We start from the raw sequence: 22,911 nt of genomic DNA, 5'->3' as shown, positions 1-22,911 counted from the left end.
CTGCCCAGCACCATTTACCTGATTAGCAGACACAGGCCATGGACAAATGCTGCGCTATTTCTGAAAAAAAAACCAGATGCCTTTGTTTCCCTCATCCTGGACGATCCTTTTCACCGTTAAACTGCCACAAGCCCGTAATTTTGGAATGGAACTTGCATCTTTCATATCTCACAGACAAAAACACTCAAATATAACTTTTACTTTATTTCATTAAAATATAGTCCGTCCTAGTCTAAATCCATATTATAAAGTGCAATAGTGCATAACAAACCGCAATTAAGCGGATAGATGATCAAAGGAGAAGCAGGATAAGAAGTCCTATTATAATTTCATCAGGGAACTCCAAATAATGTGCTGTCTGTCTCAGATAGCAGGAGATGAGTGGGATGATTGGAGTTGGGCACTGCCTTCTTTTCTATCCCTTTTTTAACTCATAGACTTGTGCTCAGTTTGCCCCCTACAAAGTGCTGTGTAATACCCGGCAATCTCCCTGACGAGGCTGTGTGCATCCGTTACCAGGGAAGAGATGACACTAAGATGAACTATGGGAAGAAGACAAGCTGGCAAAGGAAGTGTGATGCTCTGGATGGGAATGTTACCTTGACATGTGCCATCTACTGTACCTTATCATTGCTGCAGACCAAATACAATGGCAATACTATTACCCAGTGGCAATGGCCTCTTTCAAAAAGGTAATGAGTCTTGGGAGCCTATGACCCTGTCTCTAGCTTACCAGTTGGCTCTACTTTGGCCGCTGCTGGTAGGTACTCAGAAGTGTAGCAAAAGGCTCATGTGCTCCAGTGCAAAATTTCAGGTCAAATTCTCTTTACATATTCTGGCCCCAGGCAACCATTAGCTTTGAGCTATGTCACTGGTAAGGTCCCCTCTGAGACTTTGTAAATGTGAAGTAGTTAGGGACCTGTACAATATTCCCTCCAAGCTGAGCAATACAGAACCACATCAAATGAATATTAATGTACAGCATATTAATAATTAGCTATAAAGCCCGATATAAAGGATGGTCAGTGAGGGTGTTAATGTAAGGATCCTTGGTGGCTTAGGGCAGTGTGTGGGTTAATACCTGCATGCCTAATAGTTTAGGACAGGGGGGGAGGTAATGTAATGATCCATGGCGGTCTGGGACAGTGAAGAAGTTAATGTCAGACTCAACAGTGGTCTAGGCAGTGAGAGTGTTAATATCAGAAATCCCAGTGGTTTTAGATAGGCAAGGGTTTAAAGAGTCATTCTGGGATGTCTTTTAAAAAAAATTTCTATTGATGACCAAGAGGTCATCAATAGATGAGTGGTGGCGACCAGCCACTTAGATCCCTGCCAATCAGCTGATTCCTCGGGTCACTGTAACTGCAGCCAGTGCAGGAAGCAGAAAGCACTTAGTATAGGGCAGTAACCCGTGTTGGTGCTGCAGCACAGCTCCCATTGAATTCTGTAGGAGCTGCGCTTGTAATACCAACCCATACCATTGTGCTATGGTCAGTGCTTTCTGTTTCCAGCACGGACCGCAGTATCTGCAGCCCTGGTAATCAGATGATTGACCAGGATCTGAGGCCTCTTGATCATCAATCGAAAAAATGTAAAACATCCTGCAATACCACTTTAATGTAAGGATCCCTGGCGGCTCTTGGGCAACAAAGGTTTTACGTCAGTGAAGAGGTTAATGTTAGTACACTTGGTAATCCAAACCAGGGAAGGAATTAATGGCAGTAAACTTGGAGGTCTAGAGCAGTGAAAAAACAAAAATGGAAACAAAAAAGGGCCATGTCCTTAGGGCTCAGTCAGATGAGCGAATTTTTCATGTATGTATAAAAAATCACACATCGTGTATAGAAAAAAATCGCATGACCGGTGTCCTATCTTTTGCAGGTGCAAATTTTAAGCGCTTCTAAAAAACGGACATGTGACTGCATTCATCAGAAAGAATTGGTTCTAATAGAGACGTTTTTAAAATGCGCCTATAGATGTGTAAAAATAAAATGCTCGTCTGACTGAGCCCTTAAGGGGTTAATACTGTGTATCCCACCATCTAATACCCACGCCAAGTGCCATTGTCATGAGATGATCAATGCTATTCACTTCATCAGTTTTAATGCTACAGCTGAATGGTTAATATATACATAAATATATATATATATATATATATATATATATATATGTATACATATGTGTATATATGTATATACTAGCTGATATACCCGGCTTTGCCCAAGTTAATTTGGTACTGGTGTTTATCTGGTGTTCACACGGAAAAGCTTATGAAGTCGTGGTTATTTTAGAGATACTGAGGGAAAAAAATATGTTCACCATTTTGCATAGTTCTCTGCGTTACCCAGGAAACACCACGTGGAGGCAACCATGCGACGTTTCCTTTATATAAAATGACATCAGGAAGTGAGAGAATTAGATTACATACGTAAAATTTGGATGCCAATTCTTTTGCGCATAGAATTGAATAATCAAGTTGGGACCCATTAGCTTTTCCTATTTATGACATAATCAATGCTCGTGCCAAATTTCCCGTTTCTATGACACCGGAAAGTGAGAAAATTACATTCCGCACGTAAAATTTCGACGCCAATTCTTTTGCACTAGAATTTAATAATCGAGTTGGGACGAGAAAGAGAGAGAGAGAGAGAATTTTTATAGGAATTTTAAGCCAGAATATACCATTAACCCCTTCCAGACAGTGCCAGTTTTTCTTTTTCATGTATTGTCTTTTCATGCTCACCGTCTAACAGCCACAAGTTTTTTCTCTCTCTGTTGAGATAGCCAAGCGAGGGCTTGTTTCTTGCAGGACAAGCTTCATTCAATAGTACCATTTTATGTACCATATAATCAATTTTCAGGATATTTGCTTCCTGGCAAAAATAGCATGTTAACTTTATTCTGTGGCTGAGTATAATTATGGGCGCACCAAATTTATGTTGTTTTTATTATATTTTACTGCTTTCAAAAATTAAAAAAAACTAAAAAAAAGTCAGATTTTTTTTGTTGCTGCATTCTGACAGCCATAACATTTTTAGTTTGATGTTGCTGAGCGAGCTGTCGTTTTTATTGATATCTTTTTAGGGGTGCATAGGACTTTTTGATACCTCTTTAGTCCATTTTATGGCAAGTTGTAGTGATAAAAAAATTCAATTTTGGTTGCAGTTTTTAATGGCATTCATCGTGTGGGATAAATAATGCTAAACTTGAATAGTTCTCACTTGAATGTGGCGATACCAATTCTGTTCACTTTTTATTGTCTAGATCCTATATGTTACAATTGGGTATATACATATATGAGCCCCCTCCATAGAATCAAAGCACACATCTACGGCATAAGTAAGGTGGACGTCGCAAAGCTTTAATACCTAGACTCTCATAAATTAGACTTGTGCTATTATGCTTACTGTTACAAATAGACCTATTCTCATAGCATCCTTACTAAGCAGTCCCAGAATGCAGTAAATCATTTGTGTCTGCAGCCATGCCCGCCTGCGGCAGCCAATGGCCGCTGCTTTCAGTGAATGGGGTCTCAGCTGCATACAGTTACCGCATAGTGGGACCGTTTCCTTACTGCTTTTTAAATTGTTACATTTTTATTTTATTTAGAAACATGTTTTTATTTCACCTTTGAGTTGAAGTTGTAAAAATAATCTCAGCTTCACAGCAGTAAGCGATGATGTTAGAAGAATCCTCAGCTTACTGCATGTTCGCTTCCTTTCCCAGGATGGAGATGAAGAAGCCTAAAAGTACTGTATAGCGAATGAACTTCAAAGGCAGTTGTTCGATAGCTAGTCATACTTTGCTTTGATTTCGTTTCCTGTTGAATCCTTTGGTCTAATGCCCACCATAATTTGATTAATAGTGAGATTGTGAATCCAATCTGTTACAACATATGGGAATGATTGAGTAGAATCTATAGAGTCTAGAAGACACGCTTGGAAGAAATTATTATTAATTATGCTTATAATCCAGAACATTTTCTCACCTGATGCTGGCTGACTAAAATGTTACTGCTGGTAAAGGTCAGAAACGGACTGTAGGCTGCCTAAGGGACCTTTCACACGGGACGGAATTGACCGCAGGATGTGGATTTTGTCAATCAGTGCGGATTTTGTTGCATTTTGAACTGCAGAATGCATTCTGTGAAAAGTCTTCCAGAATTCGTATTTTTTCTATTTATACTTTAATTGCAGAATTACGTCTCCTGCTTGTTAGAAATTCACATCAACAATTCTGCAAGACGTCTTTCATATCGCAGCAGTAAGCTTTTCCACTACAGAATTTATTCTTTATTTTGCTTCTTTTAAAGTAAAGACTTGCAGATTTTAACAGAGGTGAAATTCAAGCCCAATAATGCCCACGTAGACTAATTCCAGCCCATGTAAAAGGTCCCTGAAAGGTTAATCTGTAAGGGGGTCTCACACGAACGGATTCTAATTTCGGAATCCGAGATTGCGGTCTGAGTGGAAGATCTGGGGTAAAACGCAGGCATTGAAAGGCATGTACTTTGGGACTAGCCTTCACGCTCACAGGTACAAATTGTGTATTCTGCAAGTGGAAAAAAAATCGCAACATGCTCTATTTTAGGGCGGATTCCGCATTAATGGCGTCTATTGCAGTCAATAGATATGTGTCTTCTGCTGTCCATACACAATTAATATTGCGCTTGAGCGACAGAATCGTGGGAAATACCTTGCAGAATACATAGAAAGGGAATTCTGAGAGAAAGAGAGAGAGAGAGATGCAGCTTACTGGTGTTGTTTGCCTGACTGCATTCTTTTTTTTAATGAACCCCGCCTACTTGCATGGTAAGCCTCATGTGGCGCAGAGTGTTAGGGCAGCAGAATGCAGTCCTAAGTTCTCGCTCACAACCTGAAGGTTGGGGGTTCAATGCCTGCTTGGTTCAGGTAGCTGGCTCAAGGTTGACTCAGCCTTCTATCCTTCCGAGGTCAGTAAAATGAGTACCCAGCTTGCTGGGGGTTAAACTGGGTAGGTCAATGCCAAAAACAGTCTGCCAAGAAAACCTCACGATGTAACATTACTAGAGATGAGCGAGCAGCAAAATGCTGGAGTGCTCGTTACTCGAGTCGAACTTTCAGTGATGCTCGAGAGTTCGTTTCGACTAACGAACCCCATTGAAGTCAATGGGCGACTCGAGCATTTTTGACAGGTGCTCCGCTAAGGTTTTCATTTGTGAAAATCTTAGCAAATCACCAAAGTCATGTAAAAAACACAGAAATGGATAGGGCAGGCGAGGAGCAACATGCAAGTCTGCATTTCGGGCTCCGAGGTCTCACTATTAAAGGGGTTGTCCCGCGCCGAAACGAGTTTTTTTTTCAATAGCCCCCCCGTTCGGCGCGAGACAAACCCGATGCAGGGATAAAAAAAAAAAACGGGTAGTACTTACCGAATCCCCACGCTCCGGTGACTTCTTACTTACCTTGCGAAGATGGCCGCCGGGATCTTTACCCTCGGTGGACCGCAGGTCTTCTGTGCGTTCCATTGCCGATTCCAGCCTCCTGATTGGCTGGAATCGGCACACGTGACGGGGCGGAGCTACGAGGAGCAGCTCTCCAGCACGAGCGCCCCATTCAACACAGAGAAGACCGGACTGCGCAAGCGCGTCTAATCGGGAGATTAGACGCTGAAAATTAGACGGCACCATGGAGACGGGGACGCTAGCAACGGAGCAGGTAAGTGAATAACTTCTGTATGGCTCATAATTAATGCACAATGTACAACCCCTTTAAGCTACAATAGTGGCAAGAGTGAGACACCCCCCCTCCCCCCGCACTGTCAACATAAAGATCGTTCTCCTGTGCCACAGCTGTAACAGCTGTGGCACAGAAGAACGATGTTAGCCCATTGAATTCAATGGAGCCGGCAATACAGCCAGCTCCATTGAAAGCAATGGGCTGCCGGCGAGCGCGGGATGAATTTTCAGGAAGGGGTTAAAAATATAAGCCCTTACCTGAAAATCATCCTAAAATGTGTAAAAATAAAAAAAAATGTATACTCACCTTTCCGCTGCAGCCGGAGTTCAGCCGCGTCTGGCCGGCAGTTCTCCTGAACTGCTCTAAGTAGTATTCAGCAGACGGGGATTTAAAATCCCTGCCTGCTGAATGAGCTGCCTCTGATTGGTCACAGCCTCACCAATCAGAGGCAGCTCTCACTCACACCCATTCATGAATTCTCTGAATGACAGCTGAGAGCTGCCCCTGATTGGTCCCTGCGCTGAGCCAATCAGAGGCAGCACTCACCCATTCATGAATTCATGAATGGGTGTGAGTGAGAGCTGCCTCTGATTGGTGAGGCTGTGACCAATCAGAGGCAGCTCATTCAGCAGGCGGGGATTTTAAATCCACGTCTGCTGAATACTACTTAGAGCAGTTCAGGAGAACTGCCGGCCAGACGCGGCTGAACTCCAGCTGCCGGGACAAGGTGAGTATACATTTTTTTTTTATTTTTACACATTTTAGGATGATTTTCAGGTAAGGGCTTATATTTTTAACCCCTTCCCGAAAATTCATCCCGCGCTCTCCGGCAGCCCATTGCTTTCAATGGAGCCGGCTGTATTGCTGGCTCCATTGAATTCAATGGTCAGTGCTCGTTTAATCGAGACGAGTACCGCGTGGTGCTCGTCTCGAGTAACGAGCATCTCGAGCACCCCAATACTCGAACGAGCATCAAGCTCGGACGAGTATGCTCGCTCATCTCTAAACATTACCCTAAGGGGCAGTCATGACTCTGTGCTTGCACCAGGAGACTTTACTTCTGCTTAAGCAGTGATGTGAAATTTTGCATAGCATTTTTTTCATCTTCATTTTACTATATTCAGTTGCATTTAAGGACATGGATACTTAAGATGTACGAACGCGTAAATTAGTTAAAGGGATCATTGGGATATCTGAACATTATTTTTCTGTATTTCTTCTGCTGTAGGTTAGACAAAGCGAAGAGTTGCTACAATGTACCCCTACATTTCCCATGTAGCAGAAATATGTAAGCACAGAGTACCAGGGGTTTCAGAAGCTGGGCCACAGTGACCAGTTTTTCCAGTTAGAACAATCTCTTTAAGGCTTTATTCACATGAGCATTTTTACACGGCTATGTTGCCGTGTTTTCACGCTCGTCCAAAAAACACAACCATCTGAGGCATTGGATTCCAATGCATTCGTTCACATGGGTGATTTTGCAGTGCATAAAAACATCGCAGTGGAAAAAATAGAATATACGCGGACGAAATTGGGGAATAGTATTATACGGAGTGAAAAGATAGGTCTGGATCTTTCTTTCAACCGATATATAGAGTCTATGGGAGCTAGAAAAACAGAGAGGGGAAGGCAGAATAGCAGCGTCCAATGCAGTAAAAAGCTTATAGGTGCCTCTATTTAGCCTTTTGAAGTAATTCAGAGGATTTATACCGAATGAGGGATTTCTGGGCTGGGGCGTATTTTTTCTCTAACACGTCGCATCCAGCAATGTGAATGGGTGAGAAAATGCTAATTGAGCTCAGGACTTGATTGCAAAAAATCGGCCATTCATGCAAATTAACGGCACGTTCGAACGAAAGTAAAAGCAGATATGCTCGTGTGAAGGAGCCCTCAGGCTGCTTATGAACACATGTAATTTTGCTCCATATTAGGTCCGTGTTGAGGGGACCATAATACTGAGCTAATATAAATATATAGAGCTAATCACATGGGCCGTATTTTCTAAAACTGATTTTCAAGAACGCAGCACCGTCTATTGTTTGCATATTTGCCTCTGTAATTGTATTCTTTTCTATTGGTGAAATATAGATCAGTATTTGCCCAATAGAAAATAATAAAAGTACAAAGGTAAATGCAGATTAAAACCGATGACAGTATTATTGTATCTTGTCACCACCAGAAAGCTAGGGTTTTACAGGGCTTGGATGGAGGAATGCCCCTGTCACACCTAGCTCTCGATTGGTGGAATAGCGGAAGGTCTTAGAAGGTCCTAGGATGCCTTTTTCCCATCCCTGTGACTGTCCTCCCCAGCCTCTGTTCCCCCACGCTGTATGGACTACTATTACTGCGGTACTCTGCGACCAGCGGCAGCTGCTCTCCCCAGTGGAGGTCAGCAGCACTCACATTGACCACCGGTTTGGATTCCCCGGTGGAACAGCAGCTTCTTCTTATCTGGCCGTGACACCAGCTTCCCTGCCTCGTCTCCCTGCACTGGCAGCACACGTGGGACCACAGAGCGCCGGCGGACAGTGAGGGAGTGGCGGCGCAGCATCGGCCACTCTTGCTGCACTCTGAAGCCGCTGTCACAGCCGCCGGATTAGAATAAGCCGCTCTTAGTGAATGGCAGGACCTGAGAGCCCGAGCAGGGGGAGACAGCCCTGCAGCCAATGACAAACTAGGGGCATGCCCAGACTGTCAAGCAGCCTGTATTTTGTCACCACCCACACTTCCGGTGGTCACAAGATACAATAATACCATTGATGACATATGGATGAAACACTGTTCCTACAAAGAGATGAAGAAAACAAAAAGTAACATTTAAAGGAAGTAAGTTAAAATCCCCCATGATTCACTATCACTAACTTAGTGAAATTTTGTAGCTATGGCTTCCTACCTTGATAGATATCCTATTTATATTTTTCAATCATTTTGAGATGCATTTAATTCATTTTACCTAGAATCCTGCATAACATGTGTGACTCCAATAGTTGACAGTGAATTTGGCTTCAATTTAATGCTTATTATAATTGATTAAAAATTTTCCTGGAGGCCTACTTACCGAAAATGAGAAGTGCTCTTAATATAGTGCTTTAGGTAGAGGTGTAGCGTAATATCAGTTAACTCATTTATCCTGGTGAATTAACTGAGCAGCGGAGACATCCAGATGATGTGCAATTTGTTTTTCAACATAATAACATTATGAATTGTAACACAGGATATAATTATGTACTAATTGTAGGAAATCTTTATATCTTAAAACTCGACAAATCAACATGGATGACAAGTTCTAAAAAAATCTCTACAATTCATGTTTTTAATGAAACTATGATATTAAATTATTATAGACAGCAAACCAGCAGCTGTGCAGCAATAATTGTTTGGACTTTATAAAATAAATTAATTAAAAGCAAAATTAGGTTAAAATTACTTTGATGGAAAGTATGGATAATATAATGTTTCTTTCCTTCAATATAAAATATGACAAGTTAAATGGTCATATTTACATGATAAGCAGCAAAAGTGCAATTTACTTCATTTTCCTAAAATGATGTGTTTGTGCTGAAAAAAAATTCACTCTGAAGCCTTGCCCACTAGGGGTCTCCCACCCTTCTAACTTGCTGTCTAATGCCTGTTGTGAAGTAATGTTATCTCTGTTAATGAAAACTGCACCATAGCAGAGTAGGAAATGAAGAAAGGGGAGGAGTCACTATTAAAGTCTATGAGATCAGAGTTGGGGAGGAGAAGGAGGGACAGAAAGAGAAACTCACACATGCAAGGTTAGAGCTAATAGTGAGTTATTTACTGCTATTTAGTCACATCTACACTGCTCCATATTGCTGTACACTGTCCTACATGATGATATTATGTTTCTGTACCGTATGTGTGCTACAGACAGCAGAATCTGCAGTTCTTTGTGTGCAATGTTTAGAATGCAGCATAACAGCTCCGACTCCTCCTATCACTTCAGAGAGAAGTGAGAATTAGATATGCACTTTGCAGAAGAGGGAAATGGGGTAAAATACAGGACTAATGTCATGTAGTGGTCAGGAATTTTGTTATTCCTCATGTATACACACCCGCTTATTCCGTCATCTTAAAAATTCAGGTACTGTATGCTTTAACTGATATGGATGTGTTTATAAAAATTGGCTGATAAAAAGCAGATGATAGATATTATTTGGTAATGTAGCGTATAAATAAATATTCAGAATGGTCCCTACTAAGAGTACAGCATTCGGAGCAACAGCAGATGTAAACATGGAGGAGACTGCAACATTCATAGAAGCACCTCAGCCACTGCACAGAGGTGATTGGCAAGGGGCTCAAGGGTCAGAAACTTCACTGATCAGATATTAATGGCCTATGCTAAGAATAAGCCATCAATTTAAAAAACTTAGATAGTTCCTTTAAAGTCTACAGTGAAATATAAAACACATTACATACAAAGCATGTTGTGGTGTTTTTTGTGACTTTTCTAGGTCAGTGGCATTTTTTTTTAAAATAAAGCATATTCTGGAGGTTTTCTATAGATTTTTCTCTAAGGGCTCAGTCACACGGGCGCATCGGCGCCCGTGTTACTGCAGGAAGGAGACGGCCGCACTTCAGGTGCGGAAAAAGAACACATGACCGACTTCATTGCCGGTCATGAGTTCTTTCTTCAGCGCTGCAGAGACATCCTTCTTCAGGTACGGCCGTCTTCCTCCTGCAGTGAGGGATCAGTCACACGGGCGCATCGGTGCCTGTGTACGGGTGCCGATGCTCCCGTGTGACTGAGCCCTAAGACTTGAGAATAGCAAAAAATGCATGTACTTAGCTATTGACTGGGAGCACAATAATCATGCAAGGAGTGAGGGCCAGGGCCAGGTTTACATAGGAAGTCCAATCAAGGGAGCAGGGTGGAGCAAATCAGGAACTGGTATAATAAGAGCAAGGACTAGGTTATGATTCAGTAGGGGAGCTGTCCAAAAGTCTGGACAGCTCAATAGGTAGAGCGGACGCCTGGAGTCCTTGGATTTGAGTCCCAACAGTTTTTCTCTACATCTTTTGCACTGGTCTGGTGAAATTGAAGATTAGTATGCAGTGTTGTGCTGAAAACAATGCTAGATTATCAGAATATTTGCATTAATTGATGTCACATTAAATAAATTACTGTATATGATATTTTTACCAAATCCACATTCTTCCATCCTTTTTGTAAATATTCTATTTTTGTCAACATGCTACTAGGAGCCCCTACTGTGCTTAGCATAATGCTGTTCTAAAAATTATTTTAATATGCACATTTTTCTTTAACAATAACAAGTAAAATATGATACCTGTGATCCGCTTCCTCCTTTGAAGTTTAGGAGATCATGGCCCTAAATCAGCACATTTTTCCAGTGACTATAAAACCTTTGATAATCCAGAAAGTCTCTCATGTCATGATCTCTCGCGGAATGCTTGGTACTTAAATCTACTGTCTGGTAAACCTGTGTATAAGCTGTGTTCTTTAAACGAATCATGGCTCATTAGTGACTTACTGGCATTATACTGGATCAGCATACTGTGCTAATGCTAATGAGTTGATAGGCAATTTGCTTAATTAAATTAGTGCACGTTGATGAATTGAGGCCTTCACTAATTAGAATCCCCCGCAAAGAAACATGACATATAAATATCTTTAGTGGACTTAACGGTATTTACCTTCGGCTGCAATAAAGTCAATCACAAAAGTGTCATCTATATGTCATAGGAATGAGAAATGACATATAAGTTATTGTGAGTCTTATATTTTGTCTAGTATAAGTCAATTGAAAAAAAAGTTCCTAGTCCTTCACTTGACCATTTCAGTCTTCATGGTTTGCTAATACGTTTATATCTATACAACAGAGGATATAGAGGTGTTACACTTCAGCTTACACCCCACAGCCCTATATAGGACTGTAAAAAACAGGTGTGTTAAAAAAACAAGTGGATTTCCAAGGACTCTGAATAAAATGAGAACGTTGTCCTAATTCTGGAAAATATCCCGTATAGGTTCTGAAAAGATAGGATTGGAGATTCCCACAATATCTCAAGCACATGCATATCTTGTAGGGAACGCATAAAGTTGTATGGCCCATTACAATACTCTCATGTACAATACTTTATATGGAGAAACACAAAGATTTTAATCTGATTGTTCTCAGCAAGAAAAACCTTGCAGAATTGATACCTTTTAACGGCTAACAAAAAGCCATGATGTTATAGCAAGCTTTTGAACCTACTCAGGCTTAATGAAATAGATCAGAAGAGGCATATATATATATATATATATATATATATATATATATATATATAGTTAAATAAATATATATTGCACATTTCTGCATTTATGAGTAGCTATACCTAGTTGGTTGCTATAATAAATCAATAACTGCAGTATACTACTACTGCATCTGCGGCAGGAGCTGATAAGAATTATACCCACAAAGCACTTTGTCGTAAATCCAGAAAGTTGATGGAGAAGCATGTTGTATAGTGAGAGTTCATTTAAACGGTTCTATATTTTTTACTCAGGTTTGCTATGTATATATAAAAAAACCTAAAAGTGGTCAATTGATGTATAGATAATAGGCTTTTTGTCACGAGTAATATTAAACTTCTTACATAGATAAAAGAAAATGTACTTTCTGCTTAGACCACAGCAGAATACTTCCTATGCTAATGTAAACAGTATGCAGCTTGGTGGCCTACTTTGCTATAGAATTGCAGACTTCACTGTAGTGTATGTCAGAGTGTACTGTAGCCCAGCAGGAGGTTAGCATATTAAGATAAAATACTGGCAAAGTCTACCTGTTCATGTCACTGTGTCATATCCAAACACTTCTTAGCTGTAGTACTCTTACTCTTGCAAAAGGAAGAGAGAAGAGAAGATATACATACAAATATCCATATAGAAAACGTCTGTAATATAGTGATGTTTGCTGTATTGAATGCCAAAGCAACGCACTATTCATTAGAGATTAACAAAATGTGCAATTTGGCAGTTTTCCTATTAGGGGACTGTAAGACAACTGAGACTAAAGTATGGATACATATTTTAGCCTCCATTTTCTTATATGGCGAAAATCCAATTCTGAAAGAAATAAAACTGATAAAATGCACAAAATTTACCATAGCATTAAATAAAACAGCCAATAACAGTCTGGCTAAGACAAACGAGGCCTTGGAAGATAGCACACATGATGTCTTTGGCATATATTGTACACATTGGTGTCATTGTTTCCATTTTTCAAAGATGATTTACAGGTAAGGCCGCCTGCACACGGGTGGGTCAGACCCTGCATGCGGGATTCCCACAGCGGAGTTCGACCTGGTGCCCAGCCGATGACCACTGCTTACTTGTCCAGCATCTTCTCTTCTGCTGCTAATGTGTCGGCAGGTGCACATGTGCAGTGCAGAGAATGCCGTGCTGCCGCTTCGGCGATGACGCGGCTGCCCCGACCATTCTGATGATTGCAGAATGGCAGTGCGACAGACAGATTCCAGTGACTTCAGTGGAAGCTGGCCGTGTGTAGCCTGCACAAAATCGCAGCATGCTACGATCTCTTCTCCGCTAGCGGAAAATCGCAATTGATTTCCGCTCATGGGCAGGAAATTGCGTTTTACCATAGCATGTTATGGGCTGGATTTGCGGCAGAATCTGGAGGCAGAATCCTGCTCTGGATTTCGCAATGCAAATCCACCGGTGTGCAGAAGGCCTAAGACTTATCTGTTCTGATCTATAATGATCTATGCTGATTCATTTGATGATAAGTGATAAACAGCTGGTAACACTTTTTGCTTCCTATTTGTAACGGTTAGTTCTTTATGTCTTATATCACAAACGTTTAGAAAATATCTATCAGTAGCTTTCAACTTTTGTTTTGTGGCCATAAAAAAAAACTATTTATTTTAAAAATTTCTATTATGTAATTGAACCTGTAACTTTTTCCTTATTCTTGTTTGCATAAACTCAATAAACTTGATTAAAATCAAGTAACATTCACATTTATTCATACACAGATAACTTTAGGTAACATTTTTTTTGTTCCCAGAAATGTGATGCTAGTTCTGTGTTGCCCAGGTCGCATGTAACTGGTAATGCCCTCTTACTGAGTCATAACTATGGTTTTGTAGCAACTGAGCTGGTATTTTAGTTGGCCCTACAACCCATGCAACACATCACTGAATGCATCACACCCAATTGTGGCAGATTGTAAACAAACATGTCATTGCATATAGCACATGCATCTGTTTGTTTTTGCAAGCCTGGAGCTGCCTGGAAATCTGAAGTATGCTTGCTGTTGTTTGTAGTAGGCAATCAGAGAAACAAAGTATCCACATTGGTGTTCCCATGGCCTTGAGAGGTTGCAGATCCAAACTTGTAAAAATGAACAGATGGATGTGCCATGCACAATGATACGTTTGTTTACAATGTGCCACAATTGGGTATGAAGTGTGCAGTGATGTGCTGCAAGAATTTAGTACCAGCTAAAGTACCATCTACGTTGGTACAAATCCAAAGTCATAACTCAATAATGTGAACTAGGCAATATAAAACTGGCATTAATTCCTTGGAAAAAAAGAAAAAAACTTTTTTTTGTTATCTGGTGTAATCTATTGCCCCTTTTTAATGACTTAGGGCAGCTTTACACAAGATGTCTTCTTATGTTTGGGTCTTCTATGGTTTCTCAATGATATATCTGTGACTTATATCCAGTGTGTTGGTGGTGATTCACTTCTTACACCTTTAATTTTTATGACTTTTTTTCTTACAATCTGCAACAAGTATTCCGTGATACATAGTGCCACCCCAAGGAAAATGATGAATGACACATCAAAGTAGGGCTATCTGTACAATGCAGAGAGAGGTTCTTTGTGGATTTCTGCTTTGGATAATTGATGGACATCTCAAACTAGGGTCTTCCTTACTAATTACTAAAAAGTTTTAATGGGCTTTTTTAAAATGGACTTACAAAGCCAGACAGCCCCTTAATTGTACGCAGTTCTAATATTGGGACAAGAAAATATACTGGTGCTTTAGTCTGGCTATTCGAGCTTCACATTGACAAATAAGTACTATGCAGATAAGGCTTGTTGAAGTAGCTGCTAAGATTCAGTCAGGCTACATGCCCTCCCCAAAGAATTAGTTTCACTCACTACACTTGTCTTCAGGCTATATTATTCCTAAAATACAGCGCAGAAAGCAGAATGTGAATGGATAATAAAAATAAATCTCTCTCTCAGGACAAATCAAACAAAGATTAAAGACTGCACATTCTTCTGCTCTGTACCCTTCAGGTCAGCAGAGAAATCTGGACGTGTCACCAGAAATCAAAAGACCAGTAAAAACTTCCACTCACATTACTGTGACAAGAGTCAGTTTTCCTATCATTTCGTCTTTATAACCGTTTCTGTGCCTGATGCACATATGAGCTAATCTGCAGTCATTTTAATGAAGATTGTTCTCCAGCTACTGGTAGGGTATATCTGGTTCTCCAGCGAAACTTGTCAGTTAAGGTGATTAAAATAAGAACATTTTGCCTTTGCTATAAGAGTGCAAAGTTAGCAGTTGTACCTGAGCCCTGGTGCCCAAGGAAGACCAAAGGCCACTCTGCCAGATCAGAACCTGTATAAATAAGACACCAGTCATATACATTATTCATAGTAGGTTAAGGGTCCTGCTAGAGATTTTGCAATGAAGCCAGAAACTTCAAGAAGTCGGTGAAGACAAGAGTATGATACAATTGTTGGTACCCCCTGAAAATTGACTAGGAAGATTTAACCAATTTCTGATGTTTGGAGACACAGATTGTATTGGTTTGGATTTTGTCACTAAAAGCAATACTGTAAATGTAGCAGCTAATAAATCCATCCTCACCCAGACTGCAAGGGAATGAACGTGGTGGAATCAGACCTCTTAAAGGTCTGGTTAATTTCTAAAATTTAAGTGTCAGCTGCATTAATGTGAAAATAACAAATTAAGAAGTAATTGGCCCCAGTGATCTTGCGGTGCAGTGCCACTATTCCACCAGTCTCTGTTGAGAGCAGAAGTCAGGTGATTATGATCGCTGCCTGTAAATCCCAGGTCACAGGATCACCCCCGGTTCTTCTGGCATCAGCGCTCATATCCTGGGTGCCATGATGCCAGGAGTTCTGAACAGTGATGCTGCAGCCTCTGATTGGCAGACATTAGCCATCTGACTTCCATTGTTAACAGAGACCAGGTGAACCACGGGGCTGCAATGCTAGATTGTTAAGGTCGACGACAGGTAAAATATATAAACTGTATTTAATATGATGTGCGCCTGTTCATGTATTCAGTGCACCATGTGCTGGAGGAAATCTTAAGGCCAATTTACATGCTACGATTATCGCTCAAAATTCATTTAAACAATGGCATATGAGCGATAATTGTTGAGTATAAATGCTGCCATTATTCACTCTTCAGCTGAACGATGATTTTAAGTTGAGCTTAAAATCCACCGTTCAGCTGGAGAGAAATGACAGGGACCGCACACTGTGTTCTGCATGGGAGTCGGAGATTACATTATACTTTGCGGACAGCCCATGCAAGAACAATGTAGCAGTGTGCAGAGCTCAGGCCACATGCTGTGCTCTGCAAACAACTCCTCGAGGCCCTTTTACATGCAAATGAAGCTGATAAAGTGTTAATGGACATTAGTGTCTATTAACACTTTATGCACAACAATCACTAAAATTGGCAATCTTTCAATTATTTGTGGGCCTTTACAAAGCTTGGCACAGGAAATGCCGACTTTTCGAATATTTTCCAAAATGTTTATTTTACCTCTCAATATGAAATGGAGGTTTCATCTTTGGATGATTAGACATTTAGGCTACTATATGGACCAGATTAGATCATGTTTACTTAGTGTACATTACAATACTGGAGAATACTCAGCAGAGGAAATTTTCATATGGAGACCATAAAAGGAAATTCTTAAATATTTTCCATAAAGAAATACAGAGCAAAGTGGAGCAAAACCTAAAAATATCATCATTAATAGAGCTCAGCATCAGTCAAAACATATTGCTGAACACATTTCTCCATAGATATGTATTACTGTTTAGATTTGCAGTACTAATTATGCAGTCAAGGAGGCCATATCCTAAACATTATTTACCAACGTAAGGAAAATGACAATTCTGTTGTGTTGCAATAAAATGTATTAGCATAATTAAGGTATAAAATATGTTTCCTGTACACATCTCAAACTCTAATCATAGAGTACTGAAAATAATTCTTAACAGCGCCATATGAGAAAATAAGGTCTAAGAACAAGAGATACACAGAACAGAAGAAATACCCAGGGGAATGTTTTAATACAAATCTATATATTTCACCACTCCACGTAATGTTTCGAGGGAAAGCAATGCATCCAAAGGAATCCTCTTATACACGTGTTTGTTTTTGTCCATTTAATGTGAATTCTATTTGAGGATTGCTGGTTGTGGAATAAAAAACAGCTACATCACTAATTGGAGCACGTGTGGAACCATTTGTGGAATGTCCTGGATGTGTTTCCTCCTGGTGACTGTAGAAGAGGATTCCTTTGGATACATTACGTTCCCTCAAAACCTTAAATGGAGCAGTGAAATATGGATCTGTAAGTTGTGAATAATGCTCTTTTAATTGAATGTTTTAATATTATACATTTTCACTTGTTTTTCAAAAGGGAGTTTTATAGAGAAGCTACGAAAATACTGAACTTTAGGAAGGCAAAGTTTGATCAACTCTGGATGCAGTTAACCTTATTGACTGGAACAATGCCTTCAAAAGTAAGAGTACAAACAATAAATGGGAATTTTTTAAAAACATCTTGAATACTTATTGTCAGAGGTCCATACTTTACAGGAATAAAATGGTTAGGAATAAGAGAAAACCAATGTGGCTCACTAAAGGCATGTGGGGGCAATATACAACAAAAAGAAAGCATTTAAACTACTAAAATAGGAATGTAGAGAAGAAGCACTGAAAACATATAAGGAAAAAATAAATTGTGTAAAAAGCAAATAAAAGCAGCAAGGCTGGAGACAGACTTATTGGCAAGGAGAGTAAAATTAACCCTAAACTGTTTTTCAATTATATACGTATTAAAAAGATGAATACTGAAAGTGTTGGCCCTTTAATTAGTAATGTAGGGAAAATTGTAGAGGATAATGAGGAGAAAGCAAATCTATTAAATAGTTTTCTTACTCCAGTGTATTCACAAGAGGAAAATAAAATGTCAGATGAGACGTAGAGTGATAAAATAAACACTCCACTAAATGTTACCAGTTTAACCCAGGAAGAAGTGCAGACCCGCCTTAAAAAGATTAAAATAGACAAATCGCAAAGTCTCAATGCTATACCACCGGACTCTAAGGGAAATTAAGAAATGTGATAGACAGACCATTGTTTCTTATATTTAATAGTGATGTGGTCTGTTCCACTGGATTGGTGCATCATGAATGGGAGTCAATATTCACAAAGAAATGAAAAAGTGAACCTGGAAACTACAGGCCAGTTAGACTTACTTCTTTTGTGCGTAAGATGTTTGAATGGCTTCTAATAGATGATCTTCTGGGGTACCTTAAGGAAAATAGCTATATAACTGCATATCAGCATGGGTTAATGATGGGGTCACTGCTGTCAAACCAATCTGATCAGCCTCTATGAAGTCGTAAGTTCTAGACCTGACTGGGGATAGTAATTGGATCTTGTGTATCTGGACTTCTCCAAAGAGTTTGATAACATGTCACATAAAAAGGTTGGTATATTAAATGCTTGATCTGGGCAAGAATGTGTGTAAGTGGGTAAGAAACTACCTCAGTGCTAGAAAGCAGATACATACTCTGATTAGGTCATTGTTACTAGTGGGGTACAACAAGGGTTGGTTTTGGGCTCTATTCTCTTAAATATATTTATTAATGACCTGGTAGAAGAATTAAGCACAGTAAAATATCAATATTTGAAGATGATACAAAACTATGTAAAGAAATTAACAAGAGAGGACAGAATGTGGTTGTAAGTGGATCTGATAAGTTGGGGACTTGGGCAGAAAAGTGAGATTTGAGACTCATAAATGTAAGATTGTGGGCATGGTTAGGGGAAATACATGTCCCCATTACACATTAAATAGGAAACCACTAAGCATAACTGACATGGAAAAGTACTTGGCGATTTTAGTTAGTTGTAAACTTAACTGGAGAAACCAGTGTCATGCAGCTGCTGCCTAAACAGATAGGATCATGGGGTGCATCAAAAGAGGTCTAGGGGCACATGACGAGAACATTGTTCTTCCTCTTTACAAGTCACTGGTCAGACCACACATCGAATATAGTGTACAGTTTTGGTACTCAAGAAGGACATATCAGAGCTTGAGCATGTTCAGTGTCAGGCAACTAAAGGCGGACTACAATGCCCATAGAGGTTACCAAAATCAGGGTTATTTACTTTTAGAAAAAAGGTGGCTGAGAGGCGACCTAACAACTATTTATAAATATATCAGGGGACAATAAAGAAATCTCTCCCATCATCTATTTATACCCAGGACTGTGACTGTAACAAGGGGACATCCTCTACGTCTAGAGGAAAGAAAGTTTCTACACCAACATAGAAGAGGGTTCTTTACTGTAAGAGCAGTGACACTATGGAACTCTCTGCCTGAGAACATGGTGAAGGCGAATTGGATAAAAGAGTTTAAGAGGGGCCTGGATGTCTTTCTTGAGCGTTAAAACATTACGTTATAAGTAGAGATGAGCGAGCGTACTCGGAAAAGCACTACTCGCTCGAGTAATTTGCTTTATCCGAGTATCGCTGTGCTCGTCCCTGAAGATTCGGGTGCCGGCACGGAGCGGGGAGCTGCAGGGGAGAGCGGGGAGGAATGGAGGGGAGATCTTTCTCTCCCTCTCTCCCGCCCGCTCTCCCCTGCTTCCTGCTGCGACTCACCTGTCAGCCGCAGCGGCACCCGAATCTTCAGGGACGAGCACAGCGATACTCGGATAAAGCAAATTACTCGAGCGAGTAGTGCTTTTCCGAGTACGCTCGCTCATCTCTAATTATAAGCACTGATTATTTCATAAGGGTTGTTCATCCAGGGATTATTCTCATTACCAGATTAGATTCAGGAAAGATTTTTTCACTTAAACGAGGAAATTTGGCTTCTACCTCATTACCATTTTTTTGCCTTCCTCTGGATCATTAGGGGTGTAAGATGCTGAAATAGATGTATATAAGTCTTTTTTTCAGCCTAACATATTATGTTACTATGTTACTAATACTTAATTGCATTTGGAATTCAAATGATACTAAGACAGAAAATTAAAACAGTGAAGGTCCAAGACCAAGGACCACCACCAATGCCATAAAGTGGCAGAATTATTCACTGGTAGGCTAGATAGCTTGCGTGAAAGGACACCTACACATGGAAATTTATGTTATAGCAGTGGTAGTCCCTAAACGTTATAGAGGATGTGTCATGTCTTCATATCATCGGGGCCACCTGCATAGCTTTGCAGCTGTTGTCCTACTGACTCCATCAATGTGTTTCTCTTGTTCATATTCACTCCTGTTCCACTGTACAATCTCTCCTTAGATTCCTCAACTGATGCTGTGAATGTCTCAAGTGAGCGGGTCCCCATCCTTTCATGGTCAATGTGGGACATCTGATTGACAGTGAGTGGTGGGAACTACCGACTTCACACATTAACAGCACCAGAAGCACAAATTAAGAAGAGCTCATAAGGAGAACAGTATTGAATATAATAAAAGAAAGTATGGGCGTAACTATAGGAGGTGCAGAGGGTTTCTTTTCCCCATATTGCAAAGCAATACTATCAATGAACCTTTGTAGTTGGGGGGCCAGTTTCAGACATTGCATTGAAGCCCAGCAGCTTCAAGTTATGCTTCTGAAAGAAAGACCTCATTGGAGTCAGCAGGGCCACAACTACAAAGCTATTCAGCCATTCCCACTGACATGTGGGCATGACAGTATCTCTTTAAATGTCATGGGCCACTCACCAACCACAAGAGTTATATATCATATAGCTTGGATTGCATTAGAAGAAATAATCTTTTAATGGATGATGCAGGGTATGCAGCCAACTTACTCTTACCTCTCCTCCTTTTTTGTGTTTGGGTTCTGCAATGCTCAGAAGAACAATTAGGGAAAAGTCCCTCATGCTCTGATAGGTTGAGTCCCAGTGGTGGGTCACCCAACTATTAGGCATTTAGGAGTTATTCCTGGTACATGCCACAAAATTCTGTTGCTGGAATACCCCTTTGATGAGTGTTGCAACTAATTATAAAACTGTGGGCTCTCATTGGCCTTAGACTGTAGGCTCTCACTGCCCATAGACAGGAACTGTCCTAATACTTGAATGGCCACTGTGCCCCCATCTTATGCCTCATTTACATGGGATGGGCTGTCAGGCAAATGATGCCAGAAAGCTCATACCAGTGTTCCTTGCTCCTGTCCTGTTACATAGGACCGAGTATTGTTTTCATCGCTCATAGCATTGTTGAAATAGAGACAGAGCTGCCGGGGAGCATACTTTCCCCACTGGCTTCCATTCACAGTAAGCAGACAGTCATCTACAAGTACACAACTGCTATTTACAATGAACAATGTATTGTTCAGTTTTCTGCATGCAGAAACTGAACGACTGAACAATTCTCATTCAGTCAATACATGCATTTACACGGAACAATTAATTCAAATTCCCATGGGAGCACGGAATTTGAACAATTTTGAACAATAATCGTTACGTGTAAATGCATGCAATAGATTAATCTTCACTGACAACCCCCAGAAATCAGAAGTGGTTTGAATTTTTGGGGGGCTGTGGGTCACCACCAGCTATGGGCACTTAGGAACAACAGTGATGCCTGAATGGTCAGTGGTCCTCTCTGTAAGAGCAGTCAGCCCTCAGTTATGTTTTAAATGTACAACCCAGGGGAAGTAGAACCATCTGCTTGTTATTTGGCTTTATTTGTCTGGTTCTGTGAGACCTTTTTATATTTTCTTGTAGAAAACCTTCGATAAAACAGATTCAACTGATTAAATTGGCAAAATAACAAATAGGTAAAACACATTCGGGGGGTGGCAGGGTGGAGCTCTCTCTCTTTACCCCCCACTCCCCCCTCGCAACCCCCCGCTCACCCCGGCGCCCTCCGAATATTTTCACCCGATTAGGCAGTTACTCGAGAAAAGCAATACTCGATCGAGTAATTGCTCTAAACGAGCACGTTCGCTCATCTCTAAATTCTATCACTTCTCACTAAACTTGCTTTGATGTTTAGAATAAAGGGTTGAATGAATGTATTGATGATGGAATATATATGAAAAAACAAAATGGCCTTATTACCCATTACCCATTCCAACAAGTCAGAGACCAGCTTTTACTGCACAGGAATTCAGATTGGCATCATGAACAATTTTGCAGTTTTTCTTTGCAGTTGAAAACCACAACAACAAAACTTTACGAGTGAACGCTACCTAAAAAGTTGTGATGGCAAGCTTTGGCTGCATGCTATTTTGTCACTATAATTACATAATTTTTTCTGAAGAATTTCAATAGGAAGCATTGAAAGTTGTATATGACAAGGAGGTCAGAATTTTATTTTTAATAGTCTTAACAACCAATAATAATTCTAGAGCACTTGGCTACAACTCCCAAGATAGATAGCCAGCAATGGGAGCTGACCATTGCTTCAGGTGTCTTACAAGTAAAGCATTGAGATACCGTTTAAAGTATTCTCATTCTATCCATTTGCCCTTGTTCATACATACTGTGTGAAAGGAAATATAATTATATAAAAAAGTTCAAAATGCTTGTTGGTAGCCATCTTGGATTCATAGAAACTCCAATGGAAAGTTAGTTATGTGATACATGATTTAAGGGTAGAATTTCATCAGATATTGATTGGTGCAGTCATTTTTTCAACATCTACAACCATTTTCTCGTTATGGCTGATGTCATGTTGAGTATTAATAAAGTTGTTACATTGACGTTTTGAATTTTGTGGTATGGAAAATGCTAATCTCATATCTTTGCAGGCACAAGAAGATGCTGTTAACAATCCAGGACAGAATTGAGTGCCTCCTCACTAAACAAGACAAAACTTGTGATTCATGTATCTTGTCCACACATTTGTAATGCTCCTCTGTTGCAGGTTGTATGGATG

The 22,911-nt window shown here is 40.2% G+C and overlaps 1 protein-coding gene across 1 annotated transcript in view; it reads right to left on the bottom strand.

The window, feature by feature from the left end:
• The window catches only part of NALF1 (NALCN channel auxiliary factor 1), a 474,399-nt gene that overhangs the window by 240,389 nt on the left and 211,099 nt on the right, over positions 1 to 22,911 (bottom strand). The window lies entirely within an intron of this gene.

Source organism: Eleutherodactylus coqui, chromosome 1 (genome assembly GCF_035609145.1).
Source record: "Eleutherodactylus coqui strain aEleCoq1 chromosome 1, aEleCoq1.hap1, whole genome shotgun sequence".
NCBI lineage: Eukaryota > Metazoa > Chordata > Amphibia > Anura > Eleutherodactylidae > Eleutherodactylus > Eleutherodactylus coqui.
Note: the sequence above shows the minus strand (reverse complement) of the source record. Positions and strands in the feature narration are given on the sequence as shown.